Source organism: Barbus barbus (genome assembly GCF_936440315.1).
Source record: "Barbus barbus genome assembly, chromosome: 24".
In the NCBI taxonomy this organism is placed as follows: Eukaryota; Metazoa; Chordata; class Actinopteri; order Cypriniformes; family Cyprinidae; genus Barbus; species Barbus barbus.
Window position 1 is genome coordinate 21,884,833 of NC_136752.1, and position 9,461 is coordinate 21,894,293.

A 9,461-nucleotide genomic window follows, 5' to 3' on the forward strand; every position below is an offset into this window, starting at 1 on the left:
CTGTAAACCCGCAAATGATGTTATCTGTTGATTATTATCTTACCAAATCAATAGAAATTTGCTTATTGTGCTCATCAGCTTGCATGTTGGAACAACAATTGTTATAACTTATAAATTCACTTTCAACATTTGACAAAGGATAGTTGGCTGGAGTTATGAATTAATTTGTGTGTATCCATGTCAGAAAATGTAATGTCAGTGTCTACAATAATGATCAAAACATTGAATAAAGCTTGTTTAAAAAGAGCTGTTTTGTGTTCATTTGGCAGGAAAAAAAAGTCAGATTGTCAGTATTTCCAGTCAAATAGCTGTTTAACAAGAAAGCGTTGACAGACAATGCCAAGGGTTAGCAACCCAACAGGGAGGAAATGTTTCAATTAACTATTTTAAAAACAGGTATTTTAAAAACAGCAAAAATAAAATAGAAAAAAAGAGTGTAGAAATTGGTGACATCAAGCCATTTATCAATTTGAAGCAAACAGTAGTCTCCAGTAACTGAAATTAGAAAAATAGACTTTTTTATTATTATTATTGGCTCATTGGTTGTCTTGCTAGTTAGGATCCAACAATGTTGGAAAATAACATAAATTAGTTTAAATAAATCAAATACATACATTTTAGAGCATTTATGTTTAAATGTTTTGTTTCATTCGTCATTTTGGCCATATTATAAATTTTTCAATGACTGTGGAGTCCAACCTTGGTAGGACCATGATCTCAGCGGGGCCGCAATATGATGTGCGAGATACTCCACTCACGCTGTGAATTTGTGATTCTAGAGCAGGCAGAGAATGGGCTGAGAACTGGGAGATTGAGCTCAACACAACAGACACGCTGAGCTGATGAGCTCACAGCTGTTTACCCACGAGCCAGCACATACCCACCACCCTGCGACAGTCAAATGGACCGTTCTCACAACCTGATGGGAATCACAATTAGCCTAAAACCTCTTTACAGTTGCAGTCATTTTTTACTCACTCTTGGAACAACGGTATGTCCTTACCTAGCTCCAAATGTTGATTTAAAATGTTACAAGTCGTGGGAGGAGCGTCTCGCTGCAGCCCACAAGATCCAGGGGGCGTGGCTGGATCCAGATCCAACTCCTCCCACCTTACATATACCTAAACCTACCCATCTCCACCCCCTGATCCCTAAACCTACCCATCTCCACCCCCTAGATGTGGATCCAGCCACACCCCCTGGATCTTGTGGGCTGCAGCGAGCCCTACTTGGGTTGTGGAGCAATTCGGGTGAGGAAAGACGATCATATGCCTATTCTCAGAATAATAACCAAACAAACACAATAGAACCATATAAGGCTATTCATGTGAGCATATTTAAACTAAAGGATACTTTGTTAATTTGATTCACTACTCCACATTGCCAACTACTTACTGACCTGATGCAGACACATAGCTGAAGCGGACTGATATCGTCTTCGTAACTTCCTGGTAGAAGTATCACTACATAACACTAAGAAAAGTAGGAGAAGCCATCAAATATAATAATTATAATACTTTTCATATATTGCGCCTCAGAGAGAGCAGACAAAACAAAATAAATGCGTCATTGCTTTCGGAGGTGGATGCCTGCTGTTTGGGAACGCAGTCGTGTAACAATTCTGGGAGGCAATTATACAGAAATACTTTGTTGACAGACTTTGCTCGGGCATTTCAAAATGACCATAACAACATGTAAGATGCTGATTCGCCAATTAGTTTGAACGAACAATTGTGTTAATAGAGTAATTAAATAAAGTAAATGAACAACTTACACACTTAGATAACCACTTTGTTACGTCAAAATAAGACTTGAAATGGCTTTAAAACTGATTTTTTTTGTGAGTAATCAGTTTGGTAAAAATTTAAAGGGATAGTTCACCCAAAATGAAAGTTCTGTAATTACTCACCCTCATGTCGTTCCAAACCCGTAAGACTTTTGTTAATCTTCGGAACACAAAGAGATATTTTGATGAAATCTGGGAGCTCTCTGACCCAGACAGCAAAGGTACCACCACATTCAAGGCCAAGAATGGTAGTAAGAATGGTCTATGTGACATCAGTGGTTCAACCGTAATTTTACGAAGCATGAGAATGCTTTTTGTGCGCAAAGAAAATGAAATATATGTATACATGGATACATGGCTTTAATAAATAGAATATTTATGTAAAAATATAATATATATATATTTTTTTTCTTTTTCTGATAGTAAGTAATGTTCATTTAACCAAGAAAACGTGACTGGGACATGAATTTACATTTTATAAAAAAAAAAAAAAAAAAAAAGACAAAAAAAAAACATTCTATATAGTTCTCAAGGCCGTACAGTATAATCACAGCTAACCTCACTTTTTCTGCTTTTGTTGCTAACTTTATCAGTCATAGTATGCATATTTTTTAGAAAATAAAAATAGCATAAAAGTGTACTTTTAACTTTCCAAATCCCAGTTCAGACAGCAATAGCAAACACTAAATGTACCTCCCTTAGGTGAGGCATGTGCGAACCTAGCAGAAAGGCTTGGAGACATGTCTCTGTGGACAAGTCCCTCAGGGACGGAGAGAGAAGATCAACCTGTCTGTCTGCACTTTCATGTCTCTTAGCACGTGTTTGAGTTTATCCCTGGACTTACCTTCTCAATCAAACCCACATCATAAAGGGGATTTGCAGGCAAGGCAGCTTTGATGGTACCCCAGGACCAGAAAAGTTCTCTACTGGTACATCGGCATCTGTCAAGAAACTCACCAGAAATTGTGAATACAACACTTAAAGATTAAATAATGTGTCCAAATGTCCCCATGGGTGAAATTTAATTGAAATATATTAAGTAAAGTGCAAAATATTAATTTAAGTTAAAATTAAGGGGTTAAAGTTTGGATGGTTAGCATTAGCCAGCACCTGTGGTAGAGGCCGTAACCACACATCAGGGCCCAAAAATCTTTCTGTTTATTGATTTCCCTTCAAAAATAGTCATGTTTTATACATTTGAATATTTAATTATATTATAGATGTTTTACCACTGCCTAACTGTTGTATTTATTTATTTGTACAGACTAATGGGTAAAATTTTGTGGATGGTAAGATTTTTGTGACCACAAGAGATGTCTCTTGTGGTCACAAAGCCTACATTTATTTTATTTAAAAAAAATACAGTAAAAACAGTAATAATGTGAAGTATTACTACAATCCAAACCAACTGTTATCTATTTAAATATATTTGAAAATGTAATTTATTCTTGTGATGGTAAATCTGAATTTTCAGCAGCCATTACCCCAGGCTTCGGTGTCACATGATCCTTCAGAAATCATTCTAATATGCTGATTTAGTGCTCAAGTCAGTCAGTATATATAGAAATTATGAGTAATTAGGCTAAAAATGTTTGAGTATTCAAGGATTCTTCACCATCTGAGCAAATGAGATGAACAGGAAAATTGGAGAACTGGAGAAATTCTTGGGTAAGACACTGTAGCTGACAAGCATGCAAACGGACCTCGTGGTGTCACTCTCTGTTATTATAAATCTTGTTGGAATACATGTCTTAATAATTAATGCAATCTATAAAGACAAAAACTGTTACATTATGGATGACACTTATGAAATCAGTTTGATTCACACTAATGGTAAATACTAGGATTCTCATTCATCACTCTGTGTCATCAGAGAAGAAAGATGCTAATTTTGTGCCAGAGAGAAAGACGGCCGATCCACCCACCCGGTAAGCATTATACACAGAGGGCTCCCAGTCATAATGCCATGAAGTTTCATAGACAAAGGCTTTAATGAAAAAATCCATGTTTCCATATAAAAATGTACATCAGCATAATATTTATAGCTTCAACATAGCAGGCAGTAAAAAATAGTTTACAATGAAAATATTCAGAGCATTCAAATGCATACATCTTATAAATTCAGACTTAAAGACATTCCTTTAAATGATCGCTTTACTATGGTTTCTACTTTTGGCTGATCGATTCAGTTCACGTTACTCGCTACCATGAATTGTGACGAAACTCAAATGAAACAGTGTTCTGGTGCGTGTCACAAACAGAAAACCATATTAATGGAAGACATATTCATTTAACGCTATGCTCACGTCTACCGTTGTGCGTTCTGTAACACAATAAAACCAAGTCATTGCATCAGAATGGAATCTAAAACGTCATGTTTTTAAGTCTGACATATCCACTTCACAGTGAACTCAAACATTTCAAGACACCCAACAAGTGTACAACTGCACAAACAGACACATATCAGCATGTGACTTCAATCTTGCGGCTCGCTCACTCTTCTTTCTTTCTCCCGTTTGAAAAGATTTGATCTGCATGAGAGACTTGCACTTTGGGCCTGTTTTCAGGGCTATTCACACTTTGAAGCACAGAAGTAATCAAGTAAGTAAGAATACAGAATCACTGCAGGTTATGTAACCCATTTGTGGCAGTTCATTGAATTAAGCACTGGAGCTGCTGAGAGCAAAGCGGTGAGAAATAAGTAAGGAGGAAATGGGGCTACATGAGCACAATTCAGATTCACACGAGTAAACACAGACTAGGAATTACATAACGGGTTTTAGGCCACACGACCATGACAGTGTCTAGCTTTAAGCCATTGTGAGCATCACAGTTTCATTACTAATGTGTTTTGTTCTTTAGACATAGGTTCCCATTTACGTCACACCAATGGCTTCCCTCCCATTCCAATGCAAGCATGTCCATAAAAGTAAACTTTGTATGAGCATCACAGTGTTATACACAAGCATAGGAACTAAACCTTCATGCTTTAGGACTAATGTGTTAATAAAAAAGACATAGAGAGCATCTTTGCATACATAGTATCTTAACCATAATTTCTCATGTGATGTTGTTCATCTTAGTGCTATTGTGAAAATGTTACACGGCTATTTTACATAAAAGTCTCACTTAGTTTATATCTTTGAGATGATCCTAAGGACTAAAATACAGTAGACTATTATGCTACTTTAATATCATTGCACATCCCTATTATGTTTTGAAATTGCACATATTTGGGCTCATAAATAGATTTGACTAACTGTTAATTTTGTCCATACTAAGAATTTACTGCTTTGTTTTGAGGGTGATTCTTATGAATCTTTATTTTTTCATTTTAAGAACATAGATACTAAACAGACAACAGTGAACAAAACCTCACAGATTATTTTTTTATGTGTTAAAAAAACCCTTTAAATCTTTAGTAATTAAATATTATGTAAATATGTTTATTGTTAGTTACCGTTTAGGTATGTACTAATTGCATTAGATGTACCACTTAAAACTTACATTACCTTTTACAGTACATCATGTATAAGCTGCTTAATAAGATTCACTGCTGGCAATACGTACAACAAATGGTCACATTAAAACATATTTAGCACTTTGAAATGTCTCATATTTTATGAACTTGTGGATCTTTGATTGCAAAAGCTTTGATATGACACAATCCATGGCAGTCTAATTCTTGTCTAATTTTATTTCAACAAAGCTGATGAGCACTCGCATAACAATCACACATCTTCAGTGAGTGCTTCATTACAATTAGCCTTAACACAAAAGAAATAAATGCCAAAATTACTAAACATAAAGAACAGAATATTATCTTAAACACCAGTTAATCTGCACTGAAAAGTATCATTTCCTAATAGTAGACACCAAATCAGATCACTGACAATAAGTCACTCCTAATTAACAATTACTTTAAAAAATATGTTTTAAAACCTGCCCTCACACATATTATGCTGGCTGATGGTTTTACTGTAAAAACAACACAGTAGCCTTTATACAGTGGTGAACAACTTTGAAAATACAGAAGCTGCCTTCTCAATGTTGGTTTATACAACACAAGACATGAATGTTTTGGGCTCATTATTTGACTTGAGGTCACAAATTATGTAGCCTCACCTAAATCAAAGTACTCAACAGTGAAGAGCTTGTTAAACCATTCAACATCGTAAGACTAACGTCTAAGATGTCAGATTATTATTTATAGCTTTATGGTTTTAGCTGATTTGTTTCGATTAACCTGACTAAAACATGGACTTGGAAAACTTCAGATGGGTATATATCATTGCTATGGCCAGGATCCAAAAGTAACGTTTTGTTACATTTGCAAATGGATTGAGAAAATGTATCAGTCATAAATATTTGTAACCTGACATGAAATTGTGTTTTACATAACAGCATATCATAACAAATATACTACCAAGTTTTACATTATTTTTATTGTTTAAAAAATCCCAAAGGCAATAATTAGCAGGTTATTGTACAGCATTGCCGTGAAATATAACTGTACAAATATATGAAGATTAATTGTTGCTTTTTTCCTCAGATTTTTGTTTTGGTGACTTAACTGTGAAGAATATTTCACATATAGGAGAAAAAAAAAGTATTATGTACATGTACTTTGTTGAAGTAACTGTTTTATTAAGCCATCAAAGCCATTTTAATGCATTTTCTAAGAGGGGGCAAATGAATATTGATATAGTGCCTTGTCCAAGCTCAAGATCACCTTACAGAATTGCACTGAATTTAATTATAAAAGTGTTCATTTTGGACCCTGGCAGAGTCTGAAAAAGCCTTGCACCAAAGGGGAAACAACAACAACATACAGGTTTGCGCTTTTTGTCTTATTATTGCTCTGTAATCTTAATGACCTGATCATGGAAAATACTAAATGCTGGTGTGTGCTAAAAAGCTGACTGATATCCAGAGTTTTATCATCACCTTGAATGCACAATAATGTCTGTTTTTCTGTATTAAAAAGGTGCCTCTGTGTATTGCGGTGAGTTTTTGTCCTTGGCAATGTAAAATACAGTTGAAATTACAGAAAGCAAGTGATGTTAACACTTTTATCTGCATTCTAAATAGCAAATCTCATGACAAAATATTGATTAATTAGGACAAACCTTTAAAAATAAAATAACAGTAATATACAGTATTCACTGCTTCTGTAATAAATGGTCAGTGCGCCTGTGTTTAGGAATTTGAAGATTATTAAATTAAATCTGTTCAAATGTTCTTTTTTGGCCTAATGCAGCTACTGATTAAATCATCAGAAGTTGACCTGATTTTTAATGAGCTTTTAAATATTAGAAATATTAGTGTTGAGTGAGCTATTCCTCCTTCACAGAGCAGTAAAACGGTAAAAGTATCTGTTTGTTGTTTGACCTCTGACATTGCATTTGCAGAAAATGGGGTACAGCAAAATTAGTCCCCTGTAAAGAAAATGACTAATCATTTTAGCAATGATTCACATTCTAATATGATATGCTTGTTGTCAAAGTGATTTGAGCCCAAAAGTGCATATTTGATTTATGACCCTCAGAATACGTAGTCTGAAGTTTCACTGAAAACGGTGGTGACTTTGTGTTGACTTTGATTTGTGGGCCACTTTGAAGTTAAATAAAGCAGATAATAAGAATGTCGACTAAGTGATTTATGGTCTAATCCAAGAACATGCATCACAACAAAAAGAACAGTATGCAGATTTTCATTTATACAGCCTTAACTCTAGAGATATGACCAGCAGTTTAGTAGACGAATATACATACAGTTCGGTTATATAATTAGAACTTAATTAAGTGTCCTGAATTGTCAACATATTTATTTGGCGGTTTAATAGCTTTAGCAATATATTTAGCAAATTTCTTACAAACTCTCTATGCCTATGTCTACACATTGCATTATAATTAAGATTTCAAGATTCAGTTTTGGCCACCTATAAAGAAATGGATTATGTTGGGAGAGATGTTGTCTCCTGCAAAATTAGATTGTGGTTTTTCATGTAGGCTACTAGTTTAAGAAACAACAAAAGATCAAACATAGTGTAGTGTGGCAAGAACTGATCTGTGAGGATGCAAATAACATTCCATACGTTATTACTGACCTACTGAGTTTAGAATTAATTTTATTCCTTTTTTTGTTCTTTATTGCTTTTTATAATAACACGACCTTCATCTTAAAAAAATGTTTCCACCTCTCATTTCTTTAAAAAATTAGAAAACTCTATACATTTATTTTACAATTCATAATTTTTCCAACTGGCTTAAAGCACACCAGAAAAAAAGTAAAACACAAATTTCTGAAGATGGTATCAAGTATGCATTAAAAGAAAGTGTCCACTCCAGCATCTACAGCTCTCAAAAAGTCAGGAAAATATACACACACTAACCAAATACATGCATACTTACAATACATGCATACACAGTTATTTTGGGAAGTATATGATTTTTCATCATTTTCATTATGCATCTCTTGTCTTCGTATATTTAATTTTCATGCCCTCTTCCAACACAAATTATAGCTCTTACAAAATATGGGGATGCCATCGATATTAGACACAAAGTACATAAAAGTTTGATTGACTAATATTCATGAAATCTGCTGGGTTTGGAATGCTGCATCCAAATACGGTGGCCATTATCTTGACGTGCCTAATACCTGTCACATTTAAACAGTCAATGAAAAACATAAGACCATCACTGTACATGAAGCGTTTTATCGTTTCTAATGGACTTTTCTGTAGCAAACATTTGGTCCATGTATCTCAACCTCTCAAGTAAACTCTAGTCAACGACACCTTCCCTGGTGAGAGGCCCTCTGCCTTTGGAATGACTCTACAATGAACCCAGCTGTTTGACTGGATCAGTAAGGCTCTGGCTACCACATGCGTTTTGCACAGTCCAATGATCACGAAATGTGTACAGTATGCACAGCGGGACAAAAGCTAGCAGTATTTTAAAAACATTTTTGGGTTCAAATTTCACTTTTTTGGAAGGCGGTCTATGTTGAGGCATACATTGCAATAACTGACCTAGAATCCATTTGAATCAACATCTGAACCAATGGAAATATGGCAAGCTCAAGAACAGTTTGTTGTTGCATGAGATAAGGATATAATTACTGCTGCTGATTTTTGCCTCCATCTACACAGTTAATTCCAGAAACTTTCACATTAAAAGGACAGTTCACACAACAATGATTCTGTCAGTTCCGTCATATTTACTCATCCTCTTTTCATTCCATTTTGGACCCCATAAAACAACTTAGAAATACGTATTCTGCAGAAAATAGAAAGTCATACAGGTTTGGAATGACATGAGAGTGAGTATAAGATGACAAAATTTAAATTTTTGGGTAAACTATCCCTTTCATGTTTACATTTTCCACATTATCTTTTGTGTTGCATCTTAAGAGCTACCAACAGGTTTGACAGGTGCTGTACGTATTTGTGACACATAAAATAACCCACAGATCAAAACTACTTTGCTAATACACAACATCGCCTGATGCAATGCCTAATATTCCTCAGGACAAGAGAACCGACACTTCTAACATAACAGACAAACTCATTTCCACCAGAATGTACCTTGATACCTTTATATTGATTTGTGCAAGATATTTCTTCAACGTGAACACAGTGTATACCATCTGCATTGCTCATCTCCACAAA